Raw genomic sequence first — 22,217 nt, 5'->3', positions numbered from 1 at the left:
GATGTGGTTTGGCTGTGAGAGTCAGGCTGGGGCTGAACCACTATTTTTGACTCAGTTTTGCCAAAGAAAGCTCCATTCGCCCCCGGAGGCCTCGGCGCCCAACCCTGCGCATTCACTGAGTCTGAATGAATCCTCAAACAAACAGATGATAAAGTTAAAATCACTTTGGTAACTGATGACTGACTCCTCTCTTCCTTTGGAGAAGGCAAGGGTCATCCGGAATACGCAGCAGTAGACAGGGGGACACAGACAGGTAAAGGGTGACCTGGAGCAGCAAAGAGGGGGACAGAGGCAGGAGGAAGCATGGGTGGGGGACAGAGGCAGTAATCACAGGTGAGTCCACCGAAGCTGCCGTCTGTGATAGCCGCTCCCTCGCACACGATCTCAACCACTTCTTTCTGCCTCCGCCTGGCTTCCAAAGCTCCAAGCCACGGGGAACACATTCCAGCCATGTTGGAGAGCTGGCTCTGGCATCTGTGGCTACACGGACAAGCTCATCTGTGCACACAGCCGATGGGGTGGACCCAACAGCTGGGCTGAATGGGGGCAGGACAGGCGTGGTGTCAACTCTGTATGACCTCAGGCTGATGCTGAGCCCAGCACAAGTTCTACCCCGAGCTCCCATTCCACAGAGGGCCTGCTGAGACCCTGCACCTTGCAGGCCAGAATAGCAGGGCCCCAGTGGCCACAACACCTGCCTTTCTCAGGACGGGCTACGGGCAGTGAATGCCTCTTTCCTCTTAGACAAGATGGAAATGTTGCCAAAGGAGTTTTATCAGCTACCGTAGAGAAAAAACAAACCCGGAGGAGACCAAGGAAACCCCAGAGCCCCTAAGCACAAGTGTGCATGGATTTGCTGTGGCCCTGTAATGCACGTCCAGCCCCAGATGGCCTGGCCTGAGAGTCTCAGGCCCTGCCTGGCCTCAGCCCTCTCTGGAGAGCCCAGCCCAGCCAGAAGGAAATGGTCTCGCTTTTGAAAACAAAACCCAGCCTTCACTGGCTAGACAAGGTGATGGCAGCAGGAGAGAGGCCCAAGGAGGAGAAGAAAAACAAAGAGACGGTCAGTCTCTCTCCCTCCCTACACCCCCCAACTTTACCCAGCCCGTGTCCTGGAGCTCTTGGCCTTTTCTCACGCTAGTCCCTCTGCTGGAATGCCCTTCCTTGCTTTGTTTATCTGGCTAAGTCATCCTCCAAAATTCTCGTAAACGTCACCTCCTCCAACTGATCAATGAGAAAAAGGAACAAATAACTGATATTCACAGCCACACGGATGAAACTCAGTCACAGTACAGTGAGCGAAAGAGGCCAGACACAAAAGTCTACATACCGTGTGACCTCATTTATAGGAAACTCTGGGGGGGTGGGGGGGAGATTCTAATCTACAGTTACAGAAATGTCACTAGTTGCCTGGGACTGGGGATGGGGTAGGCTGACTGGGAAGGGACACAAGGGAAACTTTTGGAGTGACTGTTCCCTGGGTATATACATCTTATCATTATTGAATGGTACCCTTAAAATGGGTGCATTTTACTGTATATAACTTATACCTCAATAGAGATGCCTAAAAAGAAAATCTCAATAAGATTAAATTAAAATTAAAAAGACAAAGAAAATCTCCTCTGGGAGACTTTTTCCTCACTCTTGCCCTTTACGGTCACCTCTGTCCCCACCCAGGCTGGGTTCTGGGTGCTTCTGGGCTCACGCTGTAATCATCTGTATCTCCATTGGAATGGAGGCAGGGACTGTGATGAATTCACCTCTACCTTCTCAGCACCCCATGTTCGATACCTACCTGAAGTAATAAATGAATGAACGGATGAGCGAATGGTCAAAAATGTCATCACCTATTAACTCTAGCTGCTTCCTGAACTTGACTTGCTTTGGACGTACCACCTGCCCCCACAGAGTCTATATGCAATCTCCCTTCCTAGGCTGGCAGCTCCCTCCTCGACTGGTTGCCATTTGGTCACCTTCACGTCTGCAGCGCCACGAAGCGTAGTATAAGGTCTACGTTGCCCACACCTTACTCTCTGCCATGGCCCAATGCCCCTTCCCCTCCAACCCATGGGCAAACACCTCCTCCTGTTCCTCTTCCTTCCCTACCTTCTCTCTAGACAAATGCCCATCCCAGTCCTAGGCGGCCAGGAGACCTCTAGACCATGCCCACAGGGTCTGCATCCAGGAATGAGCTTCACAATCTCCAGGAGCTGGTGAGAAATTCAGATTCCTGGGCCCCTTCTCAGCCAGGTGGGAGGGATGAACTGGCATGTGCTTAGAGAACTCTAGCACTCACTGGCTAAGAACCACAAGATCAGTCCGTGAAAGGCTTCCCCCTCCTTCCCTGGCTATGGGTAGAAGGTAATGTTCCCACCAGGTGGGAGATGGGTCCAGAGCAGGCCCTGACTGACTTCAGGGGAGTGTGAGGCTAAGGCTGGCATAGGGGCACAGACACTGGGCAGAAGAGGTTAGAGGGGGCAGGCTTGGATCCTCCCCACCTGGGGAGGGCTATCTCTCTCTCTGTGTCATTGCCACACCCTTCCCCTCCCCATGCAAGCCAGGCCATGGGAGGGGGGGCATGCACGGGGCACAGAGATTCCCAGCATCCCCTAGACACTGCTGTCTGGAAAGGAAAACTCTGGTGGTGAGCAAGGTCCAAAGCTTCTCCCAGGCCAGGGCGGGGGTGGTGGTGGGGAGGTGACTTGAGACCGGACAGGAAATAGCAAAGTGAGACTCAACTTGGAAAAAATGCCAGGAACACACATCTGCAGTGAGAGGGGTGAGAGAATCCAGAGCATGTCGGGGCCTGGAGAGAAGCCCTCCCACCCCAGGGACTCCAGGGAATGGGCCCTTCCACATGCCAGCCTGCCCTTGCTTTCAGCCCCCTCCCCAGGGCCCGAGGCTCTGGGGTCAGATCAGGGCCTGTAGCAAGGGCTGAGCCAACAAGAGCAGAGACTTCATTTGTGTAAAGCTGAAGATCAAAAGGTTCTAGCAGCTGTATTTCACATCTGGGAGGGGAGATGGAACCAGACCGGAATGAGGCTCCCGGAAAGAGCCCAAAGGAGCCTGAGACTTGACCGTAGAAGAGAACTTGGATTCAGATCTGGGAAGTCTGGGCTTTACTTGAGAATAGAAAGACCTAACATTTATTGAGCACCTACTACATACCAGGCACTTCTTTGAGGATTTTTATAAATGTTAACCCAGGTTACAGGTGTTCAATAGGCCACTGTAGGGATGGGAAAATGGGGCAATCGGATCATCTGCTTGAAGATCTAGCAGGTGGCAGAGCTGGGACTTGACCTCTGGTGGTTTGGTTCCAATGTCTAAGCTTTTGCCACTGAGCCAGAACTGACCGAGGTCACTGAGAGTCACTCCCACAAAACCTTTCAACCACAGTGCTATTTTACAGTTTACAGAGCATTTCCTCAAACTTGGGGTCATTAGACCCTGACAATGACTGCCTGAGGTGGCTGAGCAGGTATGAATGGCCCCCTTTCACAGAGGAGGTAACAGCAGCCCCCTCCCCCCCCCCCCCCCCCAAGTAACTTGCCCAAGATCACAGGGGACCTCTGGGTTCTGTACCTGCTGACCAGGAAAAGAGGCAGGGCTGAGGCTGGGCCTCCAGGCTGGCCTTGAGGCCTACGCAGGGGGCAGGGCCAGGACACCCAGGGCTGGCCGGTTCCCATCCCCAACCCAACCAGCTCCCAGGATGGCCCACAGGACACCTGAGCTGCCAGCGGCCTGAGCCCATGCAGTATATGCCTAACACCTCAAGGAGAGCCATCGGTGGCTCCAAGGTCAAAAGCAGAAATAGAACTCAGGTTTCCTGCCCTCCAGCCCATCTCCGGCTATAAGAAAGCTTGGCTTCCTCCCAGAGGAACCCAGTATTCAGGCAGGCATTGGAGCCGGATGGCGGGACTGGAAAGGAGGGGTCCAGAAGGCAGACCCGGGCCAGAGAGGAAGGAGTCAAGCAGACAGGGGGATTTTCCAGACACAACAGGTTCCTGGTGGGGGAAGTGGAGGCAGCTGACTCATACAGGCCAAGGCCAGAGGACTGTTCTAGTGTGCTGGGAACAATTGCTAGGGCAGGGGTGTGGGCATAATGGCCCCCCAACGGGTGGCAGGAGGTGGGGGAACCCAGACAGGCGGGGAACTTTTGCGAGACAGCTCCCTGAGGCTGCATGCGTCCAGGCCTTCCTGGTAGGCATGAGCATGCACATGAGGCTCCAGGTTCAAGTCCCGCAGAGATCCTCTGGGACAAGGGACAGAGGCCAGAAACCTCCTTTCCCGGCCTGGGTGTGGATGCCGAGGGATCCAAGGCTAGCTGAGAAGAACCCAGGCTGGAGGTGAAAGGTCAAGCCATTCGAGAGGGGTAGAGAAGGCAGAGAAAGTCTGAGGTGCAGGGGAAGGTGCAGAAACAGATACAGGATACAGGGTTTGGGGGTTTCAAAGGATTGGCGTTTTCTGCTAAAAGCAAAGCTGCAGGAGGACGACGGCACGGCGAAGGGATGACAATAGGAGCTGGAAGACTCCATCGGCGGCTGTCTCCGCACCAGGCCCTCTCCTCGACGCTGTGGGGACCCCCTCCAATAACCCTCGCAGCCACCGTGGGAGGGCCGGCGCTACAGGGCCGCTATCCCTCATCTGCAGCAGGGGAAACGCAAAGAGCTCTGAAAACTAAGAGTGTTTCCTCTTCTTTGTTTTTTAAAATAAGTTTACAACAAGCTCATTTGGTGCCAAGTCTTGACCTGAACTGACAGGAAGCGGTCAGTATCCTATTTACTTCACCTAGGGTGAGCGGGAGTGTTTTGCCCCAGCAAATGTTAGTGTGTTTCATTACGGGGTGTTGCTCCAGACTCCTCTGAGTTGTGCCCTCACACGTTCGATGGCACCCTTCTCGAATCTGAAAACTTCTGAAAGCCGATGCACATTTCACTCCCGGATTTTATTTCCATTTTGCAGATGAGAAAACTGAGGCTCACCGAGGGTCACCGGTGTAAATGAAATTAAAAGCACATGGCGCGCTCCGCTTGAAGGCTTGTATACAGTAAGTGCTCACTGAGCGTCAGTTAGAGTTAGTCCCATGCTTGGGGCACAGAGTAGAGGTGAGGGGTGGGTATGGGCAAGAGGTGATGCATGGGGTTGGGGGGGGGGGGGGAAGGGCTCAGGCCCAGGGTCAGCCTCCAGGTCTGGGAAGAAGGACAGGGCCCGGCCCTGCTGCCTCAGCTCTGGGCTTGCTGGAGGGGTGGCGCCCAGGCTCGAGGTGACGGCAGAGCTTGGTGCCGAGGCTCGAGTTATCTGCCTCCTCCGAGGCTGACTCGGGGCTGACAGGGGGACTCGGGGCTGCTCCAGAGCCATTATTCCCGCAACGTGGGCAGCCAGCCCATCACCCCCTCCCCGTGACCCGGGCTGGGCCGAGCCCACCACAACCCACGCAGCTGGGCAGGAAGGTCTGAGCACCGCAGTCCCCAGGGGGGCTGCAGCTGCCCAGGGCAAGGCTCCAGGCATCTGGGCCGGAGTGAGCTCACTCCATCAAAATCCAGAGCCTGCGTGGGGGCGGGGGACGAACGAGCCCCTGCCTGCCCACCTGCCTCCTGCCGGCACAGACTGCCTCAGGGCCCCCTCCCCCACCCATGGCCCCCGAATCTCCAGGGAAGGACACGCTCCTACTCTGTTATGATACAGGCTCCCACGTAACCCCATAACACATGCTCCCAGCTCTGCTACACCCTAGGCCCCAGACACAGGGTCAAGGTGCCCTGCCCCACCCCCAGGCTGCCCAGTGCCCTGTCCATGGGCAGCAGACGGCAACAGGGAAGGAATCTGTCGGGGCAGCACTTTGTTGTGCAAACTGCCAGGGGCGGGTGAGCCCGACACAAAGGCCAAAAGGCCTTTAATCCCCTGGCAGGCTAAGAGGGGCGCCGGGCCGGAAAGGAGGTGGCCACAGCCTCCTCTGGCATGCCTACACTGCCCGTGCCACTCGGGAGGCCTGCCAGCTTCCCACACTCAGGCTCCCAAGGTGCAGGACCTTCTCCAGCCTGAGTTGGCCAGATGCCCCAGATAAGGAGAATGCTGGAGACACATCAAGAGCTCACTGCACGCAGGTGCCAAGATAAGGTTTTTACAAGGCTTATCTCGTGCAAGACCACAGCTCCAGAAGGCAGATACTGGTGCTTCCCCACACCCCCACCCCCGCCAGTTTACAGATAAGGGAAGTTCAGAGACGTGAAGTCACCTACCCGAGGTCACACAGCTAAGGCAGTGGAGATCCAGTTTGACAGCAGGACTCCCTCTTCTGTACTCTGCTACCTTGGAGGCGTAGCAGCCTGCAGGCCCCTGCTTCTGACCCCAAGGCCTGTGACCTGGAAAGTCTGCATTCCAGCCAGGGCCGTGTTCAACAGAGAACAGCGGAGCGAGAACCTGACGTCTGGGGTCCCTCGTCCCAGCTCTGCCCCAGAACTCACCATGTGGCCGAAGCCCCTTGACACCCTTCCCTTCTCGCAAACTGCAGCGAATCCCCACTACGTGCGCTCACCTTCCGCACACCAGCCATCTCTGCTGTGAACAAAAGTACCAGGAGGGCAGTGACTTTCCTGTTTTTATCGTTGCTGCATCTTCAAAACAGAAAACGCAGACTAGGTGCTCAATTAATATCTGCTGACACAGACCGACTGAATGACTGACCGAATGAATGAATGAATGAATGAATAAACAAGTGAACTTGCCCAACAACCCTGAGGTGGGAATTAGGCCATCTGACACAAGAAGAAAGTGAAGTTCAGAAAGAGAAAGTAGAGACTTGCTCAAGATCACAGAGCAAGAAAGTGCCAGAATGATCTCTGAACCTCGGTTTCCCATCATTAAAATTGAGGCCACTAATACCTCATCCCAGGGGAAAACGGGACCGAATCACATGATCACTGACATGGTTAATGATCCCTCCAGGCCTCAGTTTCCGCAATGATAATGTAGGCGCAGAAACATCCTGCTTTGTTTGACTCTTTCCCAGGGCTGTTGGGAGAGGCAAGGGGAGTGGGGGCTGGCTTGTTCTGGGAGGCGTGGCCCTTTCTCGGGTGGGCCTGACATGGTCTCTGTCTATACAGGTAGCTGGGTTGCACCTGAATGGGTCTTTTACCAGCATAGCCACCTAAGAGCACCTTATGGGTCTCAGAGATGTGGCCAGTGGGGCAGAAGGTGGACTCTGCTCAGAGATTCCTGATTTCAGGCCACCGTGGCCACCTTCCAGCTGGGTAGCCTCAGCTTCCTCACCTGTAAAAAGGGGATAATCAATCTGACCTGCCATAAAAGGTTCAATTCAAGCCGCTTTGACCTTTACTTACTGAGCACCTACTATGCGCTGGGTCCTGAGGATAAAACTGGGAAGTAGACACAGAGCTCTGTCTTCCTAGGGGAGACAGACTATTAAACCGAGTGATGAGAGCACAGTGCATGGAGCACTCTGCAGAGGAAGGGCAGGGGGCTGGGAGGGCCCAGGGGAGGGTCCCCTCACTAACCGAGCTTGGCGAAGGCTTCCCGGCAGAAAGGACAATTCAGCTGGGTCTGAAAGACGGTCTTGGGTGGAGAAGGGGCAAAGTGCTTGCACCGGGCAGAAGGAGGGCACGTGGTTAGGCCCAGAGGTGGGATTGTGCACAGCCCCGAGTGGGCTTCTCCACCAAAAGAGCAGTCTCTCTTGGCTGTGCTGGTCACAGAGCCCCAGTTTGCCCAGCTCCCCCAGAGTCCCTGCCCCACAGACACCCCAAGAATGGGCCTCCCCTGGCGTTCAATGAGCTGTCCGCCAGCTCAGAGGGAAGAAGCAGGAAGTCACTGGGAAATGCCTCTGCCCCACCCACGTGCCAGGTGACGCCAAGGCGGCGGGGGTGGCCAAGTGGGCATGGCTTCCGGGCTGGGCCGCCCGGCAAGAAGGTCCCCAGGGCTTGAATATTAGCTGCCAAACACTGTTCATGCCAACAGCACCGGCGGTGTTCACGTGCCTGCCTCCTGCCCGCAGCCCGGCTTGGTTCTCGGATTCTCTGGCGCCCAGGTGGCCCTGCTACCATGGAGCGCTGGAGCATCTGTGGGCTTTCATGGCCCCCACCAACCCGGCTGGGCCTGCCCATGCCCTCTGGGGCTGCTGCCCCTAGATTTCAGGAATGAAGCCCCTAGCACAGTGCCAGGCTTACGGGGGTGTGGGGGAACGTTCTACAAATTTTTGTTGAAGTGAGACATCACTTACAACAATGACCACCGCCTGAACCTACTGGGTTAGGTCTTTCCACTACTCTTGACTCACCAAAGGATGCGAAGAAAAGCCCTTATTATGGGTAACCAGTCCTATGTGACCTACATACCTCTACACACACACACACACACACACACACACGCACGCAATTCTCTATCCTCCTCTCCTACCGTGCTCTCCCCACTCCCTGCCACATTTATCTCAATAGTTCTCAAATACACCTAGCTCTCGCCTACCTCAGGACCTTTGTACTTGCTGCGTCCTCTGCCTGGGACACCGCCCCAGGTGGGATGTGCCCACCCCTCCTCTTCCTCTCGTTTCTGCTCAAGTGTCACCTTTACGGAGACCCACCCTGACCACATCCCAGGTCCAGAATCTCTTAGTTGGCTCTCTGTCACCTCCCTTACCCTGCTTCATAGCATCTCACCATCTACACTCTACCTTATGTTTACGTGCTCATCTGTTTATCATCTGTCGCCCCCACTGGAGCATCAGCTCCGCAAAGATAGAGACTCTGTCCATTGCGCTCACTGCTGTACCCCCAGTACCTACAAATTATGTGGCAGCAGCTCGATAACACTTTTTAAGTTAATGAATGGAAGGAGTTTACAAATGAAGAGATCAAGTCTCAGAAAGACGGCTTGCCCAGAGTCACAGAGCTGGAAGAGCTGAGACTGGGAGCCAGACCCTTGGTTTCCAACCAGGAACTCCGTACTACCTGAGGCCTCCTCCTGCCATTTCTGATCCCTGGGGCTTTCCGGCCAGGGAGCCCCGTCTCTGAGGGGACAAGAAGCTGCCCTTGGTCACCTGCTCCCTGCGCGGACCGGCATCTCAGGGAGTGGGTGGGGGTCTCAGCAGCGAACAGGGCCGCAGCTCCGGCTCCAGGGCCTTGCTTAAGGCGGCCAGACCACCAGGCCGCGGTCACTCCGCTCCTGCTTGCTCCCGTGGGCATCGGCAACAGGAAAAAACAGGCTGGGATGACAGTCCAACAGCTGCGGCCAAGGAGGCCAGCTCCCCCCCTGCCCCCAGGGCTTTCCTCATCTGCTTCCTGGAGGGGGAGGAAGGGGCAGGCAGGGCCGAACCCAGGACCAAAGGGGAGGTAACAGAGCTGGAAATAAAAGGAAGGGCCCCTTCCTCTTGAAGTGCCCCTCTCCCCTTTGCTCATGAGTAATATCCTGGGCACAGCAGCTCTGGACAGGGTGGGTGTCCTGCAAACAAACACATCTGGGAAAGGCTGGTGGCACAAAGCTGAGCTGGTTCCCTAAGTCCTAGACGTCTTGAACACCATGATCGGGGAAGGGAGCAACTATTTAGTATTTCCCAAACTTGCTTAACTGGGAACCCTTTCTTCATGCAGGCCTCATAAGATTAGAGCTTCACAGAGCACATACCGGGAACACCCACAACAAACCTACCCCTTTCCCTCGGCTGGCCGCCAGCTAGCTCTCCCTTGGCGGGGCTTTGGAGGTAAGATATGGCCCAGCAGCACCACTGGGGTTTTGAAGAGGGAGCTCTTGAAGACAGAAAGCCCCAAGGCCCCATGCAATGAAGGCGTTGTGGAGGAAAGGCAGGCTGGGTGACACGAGGGGCATGTTCTCTCCCCGGGGGGGAAACGCTGCCAGAGTCTGAGAAAACCCAGAAGGAAGCTGCCCCTTTCTTTCCTCCCTGGTCACTAGCCTGTCCTCTCAGGAGAGGAGTCCCGTCAGAGGGGACAGAGAGGGTGGCCCAGCGCCTGGTCGCTCCTGGTCCCCTAGGACCATGCAGAAGGTCAGAGGGTCCCAGCGCCCACGAGATGGAGGGAGCTGAGTGTTCCAAGGGGGAGGTCGAGCTGTTGGTGCTGTTTCAGGAGGCTGGAGGGCCAAGGGACTGAGAAAGGTTTCTAGCTCCCCCACTGTCTTGGGGAAGCCCCTTCCCCTCTCTAGCCTCAGGCTCCCTCTGTCAAATGATGAAACAGGCCTAGATCACTGGTTTCCAGTCTGTCCTCAGCAGCCTCGGGGGCCACTTGGGAGAGTGGGCGAGAGAGTGGGGGGGGGATGAATAGAAGTTGGGCCCCCTCCCCCAAATACTTGCTTCACTGAAAACAAATCCACCTTTTCCCATTGTATGACCTACATCATACATCTGGTGCAGCCCCGGGTTAGCTGAGAGGCCATGAGCAGCTCGCTTTACCCCTCTGTGCCTTTCTGTTCCGTTTCTGCAAAATGGGCATGTAGTTCACATTAATAGTATCTGCCTCACAGGATTGTCGTAAGGATTAAATAAAAGTGTAAAATGCTACAAACAGCGCTAGCCCGTGGTGAATGGTCTGTGTTTGCTGTCCCTTATCAAAATAGTGCAGGATTTAACCAAACTACTATTTTTTTGATTGACATAAGGGTTTCACTGCTGAACAGTAAGTTTGAAAGCTCTCAACTTAGAAGATCCCAAAGGTTCCTTCTGGCTTTGACATTTTAGGACACTGAAACCCTGCAACCTGAAGATTCTAGAATTCTAGGCCATGACTTCCACCGGCAAAGAGGGAGGGGCTGGCAGAGGTCATCACAAAGTGAGGACCAAGCCTCAAGACTGCGGGGGACTGCCCAGCACAGGGTCACCACCACCGCCACCACCATCATCATCATCATCTATTTATACTTCCCCTGCCACCTTCTCCCAGAAAAACTCAAAGCAGTTTACAACGGTGTACACGTAGGGGTGCCTGGGAGGCTCAGTGGGTTGAGCATCTAACTTTGGCTCAGGTGATGATCTCACGGTTTGTGAGTTCGAGCCCCACATCCGGCTCTCTGCTGTCAATGCAGAGCCCACTCTGGACCCTCTGATCCTCTCTCTCTCTGCCCCTCTCCTACTCGTTCTCTCCCTCTCTGTTTCTCAAAAATAAACATTAAAAAAGAAAGATGCACGCATGATAGCGAGAGAAAACTAACTGAACGTACATAAGAAAAGCTCCCAGAAGCAGACGGACAGCCTGGAGTGAGGTGAGTAGATAGAAATACATGCCGAATTCTGGAGGTCCGGGAAAGCAACAATTCGTTTGGCTCTGAGCTTTCCAGTGGCCAATGGGAGGAAGGAAACCTGACCAGTCCCTGGATTCTGTGACCCAATGAGGTCAAAACAAACTCGTTGCTTAGAGGAAGCACAACTATTCCTGATACTGAGAGCAGGGAATGTCCCAAGGGCAAGGCTTGTCTGGCGCCCTTCTTTGCCCTTGCTAGTGGGACTGGCCTCCCCTAGGAGTCCACTGACCATGACCCCTTGAGGCTGAAGTCATGGGCAGAGGCTAAAGCCATCAAAGATCCAGGGGGCTGGAATGGCCATCCAGAGTGTGCCCCCAGCATCCCTGGCACGGACAGGATTACCCATCCCTCCACAAACCTGAACACAGCCAGTGCCCAAAATAGCCAGAGCACCAGAGGGTGCCAGGAGGCCTCGGGGAGGGGACATGGCTAGGCCTGCCCACGGTGCAGGGCCCAGCAGGCCAATGCACACACATCCCTGGCACACAAAGGAGCACCTTCAACTCAGGCACACAGCCCTCCCTGGGAGTCCCCCACCCACAGAGCTCCCCGCTTCAGCCAGCACGTCGCTCACGCTCACGAAGAACCAGGCAGGGCTCCGCCCTTCTGCCACGGGCAGGCTTTCTTGCAGGAGCCAAATGGAAAAGTCTTCGCAGAAAACCACCCACAGGGAAGACCTCCTCCCGCTCCAGCATCGACCTCCCTCAGCATCCTCCCAGGTCCCCCAGCTGCAGGCCAAGACAATGGGGGCTATTCTGGGCTGCATGGGGTATTTAAAGCTCTGGCTGGGCCTCCTCCCTGGGGAACAAGAGGCCTTGACCTGGGCAAGACCTTCCTGAAATTGTTGCTGCCCAGACTGTGGTAGCTGCTTCCCAACCTCTCCTGCCAGGTCTTGAGGCCTGGAGTGTCACCTCCTCTAGGAAGCCCTCAGGGCCTAAAACCCTCAGAAGAGCTGGGTCCTGGGCTCTGCTCCGTCACTGGAGTTTTCTCATCTGAAAACGTGGATAGTACAGCAGTGTGTGTAAAAGTGCTTGGCAGCTTCTGTGGTTAAGATGAAGTTGTATCTTGGGGTGCCTGGGTGGCTCAGTCGGTTAAGTGTCCGACTTCAGCTCAGGTCATGATCTCATGGTTTGTGGGTTCGAGCCCCTCATTGGGCTCTGCGCCGTCAGCTCAGAGCCTGGAGCCTGTTTGGGATTCTGTGTCTCCCTCTCTCTCTGCCCCTCCCCTACTCGTGCTCTGTCTCTCAAAAATGAATAAATGTTAAAAAAAAAAAAAAAGGATGAAGTTGTGTCTCTCCAGTCACCATGTGGGGTAGAATGTAAGCAGGGACGGGAATTTTGTCTGCTTTGTCACTGCTCTTTTTCTAGCACCTGGCACACAGTAGGTACCAAATAAATATTCACAGATTGATACATATATTTGTGGAACGTGGCTATAACCCCCATAGAGCCATCCACTGTTCTGGGTGCACAGGTGGCTAATACGAATACTCTTTGACGGTAACATCGCCAGATCTCATTTTGGGTACTTAGAACACTCCAGGCCTTATGTAGAGTACTTAACACTGATTCTCTCATTTAATTTGCTCAACAATCCCAAGAGGTGGGCACTATTCTCCTTTTATAAGCAAGAAAATGAGAGTTCTCCTCCAAGTGGTTGAGGAGCTTGTCTGGGGGGGGGGGGGCGGGTAGAGGGGGCACTTGGCTGGCTCAGTTTGTAGGGTGTGTGACTTGTGATCTCGGGGTTGTGAGTTTGAGCCCCATGCTGGGTGTAAAGATTACTTAAATAAAAAAAATAAAAAGGTTCGCCTGGGGTCCTAAAACTACTAAGTGGCTACGGTGGCAGTCGAACTCAGGAACCTCAAAGTCTCTGTCGTCCCGCACAGCACACTCTGAAGAAAGGCAGCGGGATGGACACTGAACCAGGAGCCAGGAATCTGGATGCAGCCACTCAGTAGCTGTGCGATTTCAAGCAAGTCACTTGACCTCTCTGGATCTGTTTTCTCGTCCATACAGATGGGGGCATTAGTTCCTATTCCTTCGTGGTGTTGTGGGATCAAAGGAACTTGGGAATGTGACTGCGCTCTCCATATTAGCCCCAACCTCTCCCCAGGGGCAGCGGCCATGAAGGACGGTGGGAAGATGTCCTTGGGGAGGAGGGGGGGTGCCTGCTGCTGGCTCTGGAACAGAGCTCAGCAGCTGCTGACAACAGCTGGTAAGAATTCTGGGTCTGGTCCAAGCACGGCGAGAAGGGGCGAGCTGAGAAGTCACCTCTGGCCCTCCTCTGTCACCCTTTCCTGCTGACAGCTGCTGGGGCCTCAGGGCCAAGGGCCCCACCGCAGGAGGTGGGTGGGAGCAGGCTGGCTGGGGTCATCTCAGTCCTTGTGCTGCCAACTGCTCAAATCCCAGGGTTCCCTGGCCTCACTGCTGCAGCCCTTTACCCAGTTTCTGGGGAACTCTAGGGGGAGGGGGTGGGGCTGGAGCAAAGGTCTGTGGGCCCAAGACGCCTTGCCTGGAGCCTGGGTGCCCCGGAGACCCCGGGAGGGTGGTGGATGGGCAGGGTCGAGAGGGCAGGGGTCTTGGGAGAGGCCTTGCGGTGTTCCTGGCAGATGGCCGGGGTTGCAAGCCCTTCACGGAGCCTCCTTGGAGCCTGTGAACCTGGCCTTGCCCGGACCCACCCCAGGCTCCTCTCGGCCCCACAGTCCTGCTCCAAGTTCAGTGCCAAACCAGTCCGTTCCAGCCCACGCGGCTCTTGCTCCTCTGAACTCTTGCACGCCTATAATTACGACTAGCCATATTTTCCGAGGCAAATGTGGAGAAACGGTTTAACAAAGGATCCCTGGGCCGCTTCCAGGGGTCAGAGGCAGCCTGGGAGATGTAGTCTGGACGAAGAGGTATTAAGTCTGGGGCATGTTCACAGTTTTTCAGGAAGACAACGATTCTATTTTATTAATAAATCAAAGCCATCCTAGGAAATATGTGTTGGTCACATGCCAGTCCACATCCCTGGATAAATCACTTGACCCCTCTGAGCCTCTTTCTCTCTTTTTCTTTCCTTTTTTTAAAAAATGTTTATTTATTTTTGAGAGACAGAGCGCGAGTGGGGGAGGGGCAGAGAGCGAGGGAGACACAGAATCCGAAGCAGGCTCCAGGCTCTGAGCTGTCAGCACAGAGCCCGACGCGGGGCTTGAACCCACGAACCGCGAGATGGTGACCTGAGCTGAAGTCAGACGCTTAACCGACTGACTACGCAGGCGCTGCCCCGTCCCTTCCCCCCCACCATGTTTATTTTTGAGAGAGAGAGACACAGAGCGTGATCGGGGGAAGGGCAATGAGCCCCTGTGTCCTAATCTGTAAAACAGGAACAAAAATGGCCACCTCCCAAGGCTGCTATGGAGATTCAACAAGACAACCTGTCACTTCTTCACTTTCTTCCCCTCCCACCTCCACCCACCCAAGAGTTCACGTGCCAAGAGAGGGAGCTCTCCAGAAGGCCCCCCCTTCCCCGGGGAGAATAATTCCTGCTATGCGCCACCACCCCCCCCCCCCCCCCCCACCAAGTGAGATAAGACAAAGCTGCCTGAGAGGTCTCCAACAGATCCCTGGGTCCTGGGCTATCAGGGAAGCCCTCACTTATCAGAAGGGGAAGCCAACAAAAAAAAGCCCAGAGAGGGGAAAAGGAAGCCATCTAGGAAGATCCATCAGGGTTGAAGAGCCAGAGTTCAAATCCCATTCTGTGACACTGCCCACTGGGTGACTTTCCCACTTGGAGCTTCATTTTAGTGACCCTCCCCTGCCCCCGAGTGTTGTTGTAAGGACCAGCTGGATCATGTACATAAAGGATGTAAAGGATGAGATGGATCGTGTGTGCAGAGTAGCACCAGGGACTCAGAGAGGTCATGGCCGCTCCACGAAGAGAAGTCCTAGCAAGCAGATGGTGGAGGCAGACGCAGGACCCGGGTCTCTGGCTCCTAACACAGGCTCCTTCTCCTGCCATCACGTCACCTCCTTCCCCTCCTTCCCCATGGCTGGGGTACGGGGTGTGGGACTACACAGATGAGGACTCTGGGAGGGTGGCATTAGGCTGGGTCTTTGTCAGGGACTGATCAGGGCCTGAGACCCCAGTCTCCACCTCTGGGACTTAAGGCTAGTCCCTCCAGCGGGTCCTAAGCTCCAGGCAGACCAAGGCTGAGGATGGGGCAGGAAGGGCTGGCAAGCCAGGGGTGCGTGTCCTTGGCAGGGAGAACTCAATCTCCCAGGGGCTCGGGTTACCGGAAATGGTAAATCTCCCACTGCCTGCCACCTCCGACCAGGAATGTCTGCTGCCTGAGGGAACATCCTGTCCACTTGCCCCCAGAGAGCCAAGGGACAGCCCAGGACCTGGGCCCACCCTGTGATCCCCACCCTACTCCTGGGGTCTCCGGTTGACCTGTGGGGCTCCCCAGCCAAAGCGTACCTGTCATTCTGAGGCAGTGGGGATGGTTGTAATTGACCGATCATAGAAGAGACGGTTGGAAGGGACACCCCCAGAAGATTGAAAGCCACCCATTCACTCTTGTCAAATGTAGATTCTGAACCCCAAATTTGGGTGAACGTTCTGCTCTCATTGGCCCAAACACAGGAGGTAGCACGTGGGAGCCTTGCGACAGGACTAACCTGGTTGGAAGCCTGGCTCTGCCACATTCCAGCAGGGTGGCTTTGGGGAACTCACTGCACCTCTGGCCGCTCATCTCTGACCAGTGACAAAGCTGTGACGGGGACCCTGTGAAATTCACGGAGCTGACAGTGAGTTGCTTAGCACACGGCTGGGCACAGAGCCAGGACCCAATAAACGGTGGTCATCAGAAGTACTGGGAAGAAAAGGGGAAATAACCAGTAATTGTTAACGTGCGCAGGTATGCAGGTAACATGTAGGTTTTCTGCACTCACGGAGCCGACATGAGCCTTGGAGTCAGCTGGACCACAAACTAATACTTGCCAAACGGTGAGAGCATTATAGAGAAAACAGGGCAGGGTGAGGGGGACAGGGGCTGTTTTGGGGAGGGGAGCTGCCATTTTACACAGGTCGATTAGGGAAGGGGGCAGAGATGGGAAGGAAGCTGGGGCATGCGGGGAGGAACGGCACCCTGGGCACAGGGAATAGCAGCTGTAAAGGCCCCAAGGCAGGAATATCCTTAGAATGTTCCGAAAACAGCTAGGAGGCCAGTTACCTAACCTCACAACTAACTGCCCTGAGAGTGAGGTATAATTATCCCCATTCACCAGCAAAGGCTCACGAGGCTCAGAGAGGCTTGCCCAAGGTCACGGAAAAAGTGGCAGGGCCAGTATTCCAACCGTCCTTCTCAGCAAGATGTCCAGGGGAGACCGTCCCCAGAGCTCCCTCCTTCTCAGCAAGATGTCCAGGGGCGACTGTCCCCAGAGCTCCCACGGGGAGGGGCAGGATGGGGAAAAGTACCCAAGTGTCCGAGGTGGAGTTCTGACTCCTTCCGACTGGCTGTGTGATCTCAGGTGTCACATCTCCTTGCTGGGCCTCAGTGGCCTCAGCACTCATGGACCTGAAATGCCTGTTTGTCCACCTCCCAGTTAATGAGGGAGGGGGCCAAAGGGAGGAGGAGGGGAGAACATGATGCTCAGAGGTGACCCTGAGCTTCTCTGGCATCTCAGACCCAAGGCTCCTCACCAGACAGGTATGAATGTTGCATGCAGCCCCTACCAACTTGGACCGCCCAGGGTGACCTCCTGCCTGGCCCCCAAGAGCGTGCACCCTGCCTATGCCTGCCCGGGGCCTGATCCCCACTCAGCACCTGGGGCCCAACCACAGCCGGGAACCCGTCCTGCACTCCAGCCCCAGGTGTCAGACATGCCCCTCACCCTCAGCTCCCGGCGTCCCGACCAGGCAGAGGCCCGTGATCAGCCTTTGTAACCAGGGGTGCCAAAGTAGGCCAGCCGGTGAGGGCACCGGGCCAGACCCTGAGGCCCGGCCAAGTGCAAACAACATGCTTGGCGCCCAGATACGGGAGCGTTAGAGCGGGCAGGCTGCCCACTGCCCCCGTCACAACAAGCCATCACCTCCGTCCTGCCGCGAGGGGCCCAGGCACCTCCGCTGGGAGCAGGGGACTGCCAGGGAGGCCTCCTCCCCCACCCCCACGCCCCAGGAATGGGCAGTGGGAATCTCAGAGGCTGGACATGGAGATTCCAGATGCAGCAGCTGAGCAGGCAAAGCTGCAGAGACAGCTGAGGGGAGTGGGTGGGAAATTAAGGGGGGAAGGGAGGCCTTTTTAACATTATGGGCGGAGTCGGGGAGGGAGAGTCGGAGCCCCCCAGGGGCTGAGGGAAAAGTGGGGAAGGCACAGCACCACACGGGTTCCAAATTGGGACAGGGGAACCGGTAACAATGACAGCAGCCACCCCTTACTGAGTGTGCAAGGCCACCCAGCAGAACTTTGTGCAGGGATGGAAATGTTCTGTTTACAGCCGTCCAATAAGGTAGCCACTGGCCACTTGTGGCTACTGAGCACTTGCAGTGTGGCTGAGGCAACTGAGAAGCTAAATTGTTATTCAAAACTTTAACTTTTATTATGTTTAATTAAATCTTAAATTTACTACATAGTCACTGGTGGCCAGAGCTATCATACTGGATAGTGCAGGTTACACCATCATCAACCCATAAATTTTCTTTAAAAATGTTTATTTATTTATTTTGAGGGAGAGAAAGGGCGCAGAAGCAGGGGAGGGGCAGAGAGAGAGACAGAAAGAGAATCCCAAGCAGGTTCTGTGATGTCAGTGCAGAGACTGACGTGGGGCTCGATCTCACGAAGTGAGATCATGACTTGAGCCAAAATCAAGAGTCAGATGCTTAACCGACTGAGCCACCCAGGCACCCCAACCAATCCTTAAAGCAAGGCTGGAGGTACAGCTGTCTCCACTCTACAAAGGAGGAAACTGAGGCCTGCTCAAGGCCACACGGCTGGCAAGCGGCAGAGGGGAAATCAGAACCGAGGCCTGGCCCTTTCATGACACTCCCCACCCAGGGCTATTATTGTCAACGCTGGAAGGGACTCGCGGAAATTGTACATGTGTGGGCGATAAGGCTGCCCAATTAATCAGGACACCAAGTCTCTTGCTTTTGGCCCGAATTCTGTCAGCTATCCCCGTTATCACACGTTGACCAGAAGCTCAGACAGGCCATTTATAAAAGTCCTTGATTTCTTGACATGAAGGAAAGGCAAAACGATGACAGAATAATCCCAGCCGGTTGAGGAGCCAGTCTTTAAGAAAACTGGGAACCTTCAATGACAAGAAAGCTGGGCTTGGCCTCCCTGACCTTATCACCACAGACCTCAGCAGCCCCAGGCTCCTGAATGCCACTCCCTCTCCCAGGGCACATTTCCTGTCTCTAGGCCTTCATAAATGCTGTTCCCTCCTCCTAGGATGCTGTTCCTATGCCTCCCAGTCTAATCTACGCATCCATCCTTCAAGGCCAGGCTAAATTACCACCTCCGCTTTGAAGTCTTCCGGGACCCCCCACGAAGACATCTTTCTCTCCCACACATTCATACGACTTAATTTCTACCTTGTAGAGGACTAGAGATTTGGTCTTAATTATAGCCAAGAGAGTAAATGTCTCTACTCTCCTGCTTGAACCAAAGCTCCTTCAGGACAAAAACCAGCCTGAGTTTTCCCCCCTTATGTATATTTTAACCTTTAGACACGTCCCAATGCTGAGCAGCAGCTAGGATATTAATTAGACATTTACTAAAATATATTGAATTATAATAGTGGCTTAGAAGTCTGGGGACTCAATTTCTTATGGCTCGGCCCTCATCTCCTGTGATCCCCACAGGCAAGTCCCTTTCTTACTCTGGACCTCGATTTTCACATCTGTAAAATGGAAGGCAGTGATAGTATCTGTTTCATTGGGGGATTATTTGAACTTCTTATATTTATTTAACAAACACTATGTGCCAGGCACTGGACAAATATCTTCGTAACAATCCCATGAGATAGGTATTATAATTACTATCTCTGTTTTATAGAAGAGGAAGAAATGGGCAGGAGAATTTAATAGATAAAAGAGATAATGCAAGCGTGTGGCCCAGGGTACATGCTAAATATATGGCAGTAACACGTTCATTTCTGTATAATAAAGGGTCTACAGAATCAGGGGAAATGTAGGGTATTTCCTCAGGGCCAGGCACATAGTAAGTGTTCCTCTAAATATTTGCTGCTTGGGGCGCCTGGGTGGCTCAGTCGGTTGAGTGTCCGACTTCGGCTCAGGTCACGATCTCGCGGTCCGTGAGTTAGAGCCCCGCGTCGGGCTCTGGGCTGACGGCTCAGAGCCTGGAGCCTGCTTCCGATTCTGTGTCTCCCTCTCTCTCTGCCCCTCCCCTGTTCATGCTCTGTCTCTCTCTGTCTCAAAAATAAATAAATGTTAAAAAAAAATTTTTTTTTAAATTAAAAAATAAAATAAATAAATATTTGCTGCTAGATGAACTCAGTCTCAAATGTACCAATAATGGTCAGGACGACCCTAACTAAAGCCCTTGACCTGTCAGGCAGTGGCCACTGTCTTTACCATCAGAGCACATCCGTAGAGAACCCCTTTCCCGCCCCTTTCTTTCTCCAAGGATGGGAAGTAGGTAATGACTTTGGAGTGACCTCTGTCTAGCTGTGCTAATCCCATGGGTGAATGGAGATAAGAGAGTCTGATTAAGTCTCAAGGGCACAGAATACTCTTGACTTTCTCCAGTCCTGCCAGGGGCTTTGACATTCCTCTCCCCAGCTCCAGCCCAGCCCAAAAGAGGGCAAGAAGGAATAGAATTTGGGAAGAGAATGAACACGGATGGAGTTTCCACGCTGGCTCTCTCTCTGTGCCTCAATTTTCACAACTGTCAAATGACAGTAATTCTCACATCGCAGGGGTGGTTCTCAAGATCAGGTGAGACCACGTGTGTAAAGCAGAGGTTCTCCAGCTTTACTGTCCCCAAGGATCTCCTCAAGGATCTCTTGGCGATCCTGTTTACACACACGCTCCGATTCAGAAGGTTTGGGCGAGGCCCCGACTGCTGGAGCGTGCACCATTCTTTGAGTGAGAACAGCACCTTGCATAGGTTATGATAAAAGTTAGCTCTGCTCTTTCTTCTAGAGATTTAATCCTTAAGAAACATCTCTAGGGGGCTGGGACCGTTATTTTGCCACTGATGACACTGAGGTCCATTGAGACTGAGTGACTCACCTCACGAGGCAAGAAAGAGGCAGAAATCAAGTCCGGGGATCCATCTTTCCCAGGCATCACGCCATCCCAAGCCCCACCCATAAGCAGTGGCCAGACACACAGAGCTGAGGACACAGCAGCCCTGCCCCTCAGCCGCATCGCCAGCCCCTGCTGGGCCAGCCAGGCTTCCGGGCAGGGCCCCAGGCTCCCCCAAAAGAGGCCCCGGGCCATCACTTTCCCTCCCCCCACCCCAGACAACTTCCAGCAGTCACCCCCTCCATCGCCTTATAAAGTGGCCAGAGCTGCTCCTCTCCAAGTTGCAGTTAATTTTATATGGACTGAATCCACTGTCATCTCGCTGCACCCTTAGCCTCATTGCTTCACACATTCCTTCTGGAGCAACATTACCTAATTTAACCATAGCCCCTGCTCTCCGGGACTCTCAAAATAGCAGCTGCCAGCGGGGAATACGCCCTAATGTTATCAAAATAAACAATTCTCCCTCCTCCCCCACTTAGTCTGCACCAACCTCAGGACCCAGCCCCTGGGAGTGGGGAACCAGCGGCTCGGAGACTGAGGGGGCCGGGGGGAGACCCAGAGAGCCTGCCAAAGCCCTGTTCTCTCCATCCACCCAGCTCTCTCGTATGCCCTCTTCAAACACGTTCCTGGGATCTCCCCATGCCCCGCCTCCCCTCATATCCCCCAGTCATGGGCCCAAAATCCATGGGTCGCTGCTGCCCTGGTTTTGCCCAAGACTGGGATTCAACTTTCACTTTCTCCTAATAACAAAAACTACAATAGTAACCATTTCTTCCATTCCCCGGGTATTCATTACCGGGTATTCACCTACTTTTCGCACGTTGGCCTGCTGACACCCGGGAAGCTGGGATTAGCGTTCTTTTGTTTCAGGTCACGAAAGGGGTGCTCAGAAAGGTGAAGCGACTCGCCCAGGGTCACACAGCCCAAAAGTGCCAGAGTTGGGGTGAGAAGCCAAGCCCGGAGGCCCCGAAGGCCCAGCCGTCATACCACCTTCTGGCTGGGACTCCCCTGCAGGGTCCGAGCCTCGGAGAGAAGGAGCACACGTGTTCTTACGTGCCAGAAGGAGCTTGCTCACCCGGTATATTACTGTAGGGTCTGCTTACGCGGCTGACACCAAACCACGGGGGCCTATTATGCCTAGCTCACATTTCACCCAGATCCTATGGGCCCTAAGTCTGTCCCCAGGGCCCCAGGGGCACAGGCTTGCCTGTCAATCTGTCTCCGAGACCCTGCCTCCTGCTCCCCACCCGTCCCGCCATGTGCCGCCGTGTGCCTTTGAGCTGGGCTACCACATTAAAGCAGGGAACACCCAAGCTGACATACCTTGGGCGCAACCGGTGGTTAACGAGCTGCAAGGGCGGGCCTCCCCGTCCCCCGCTGCCCAGAATAATCATTAACCGTGACAGAGCCGAGGCAGGAGCCCAGGCGGCGGCTGGGGTGCTGAGGCCCCTGGTGCTCGAGGGGGTGGCTTGGACCACCTGACTTCCTCAGCTGGCCACAAAAGCTCAACCTGGTATCACTAGGGCAGGCAGTCCAGCCAGTGCCGTGGGGGCACTTACAGAAGCCCGAGGTCTCTCTTCACTCACAGCCTGTCCTGCCCCGCTCCCCTCCCAACACTATGAAGACCCCTAAGTGAAGAGCTGTAGACGGGAGGATGGACCCTGGGGCTTGGGGCCTTCTGAAAGGGTGGGGGCAGAACAAAATGGAGCCCC

General features: G+C 54.8%; 1 protein-coding gene across 1 annotated transcript in view; it reads right to left on the bottom strand.

Moving 5' to 3' along the window:
* Positions 1–22,217, bottom strand: part of HSPG2 (heparan sulfate proteoglycan 2) — a 99,757-nt gene that overhangs the window by 65,960 nt on the left and 11,580 nt on the right. The window lies entirely within an intron of this gene.

This window comes from Panthera pardus, unplaced genomic scaffold (assembly GCF_024362965.1).
Source record: "Panthera pardus isolate Hobbes unplaced genomic scaffold, ASM2436296v1 HiC_scaffold_11, whole genome shotgun sequence".
Taxonomy (NCBI): domain Eukaryota; kingdom Metazoa; phylum Chordata; class Mammalia; order Carnivora; family Felidae; genus Panthera; species Panthera pardus.
Note: the sequence above shows the minus strand (reverse complement) of the source record. Positions and strands in the feature narration are given on the sequence as shown.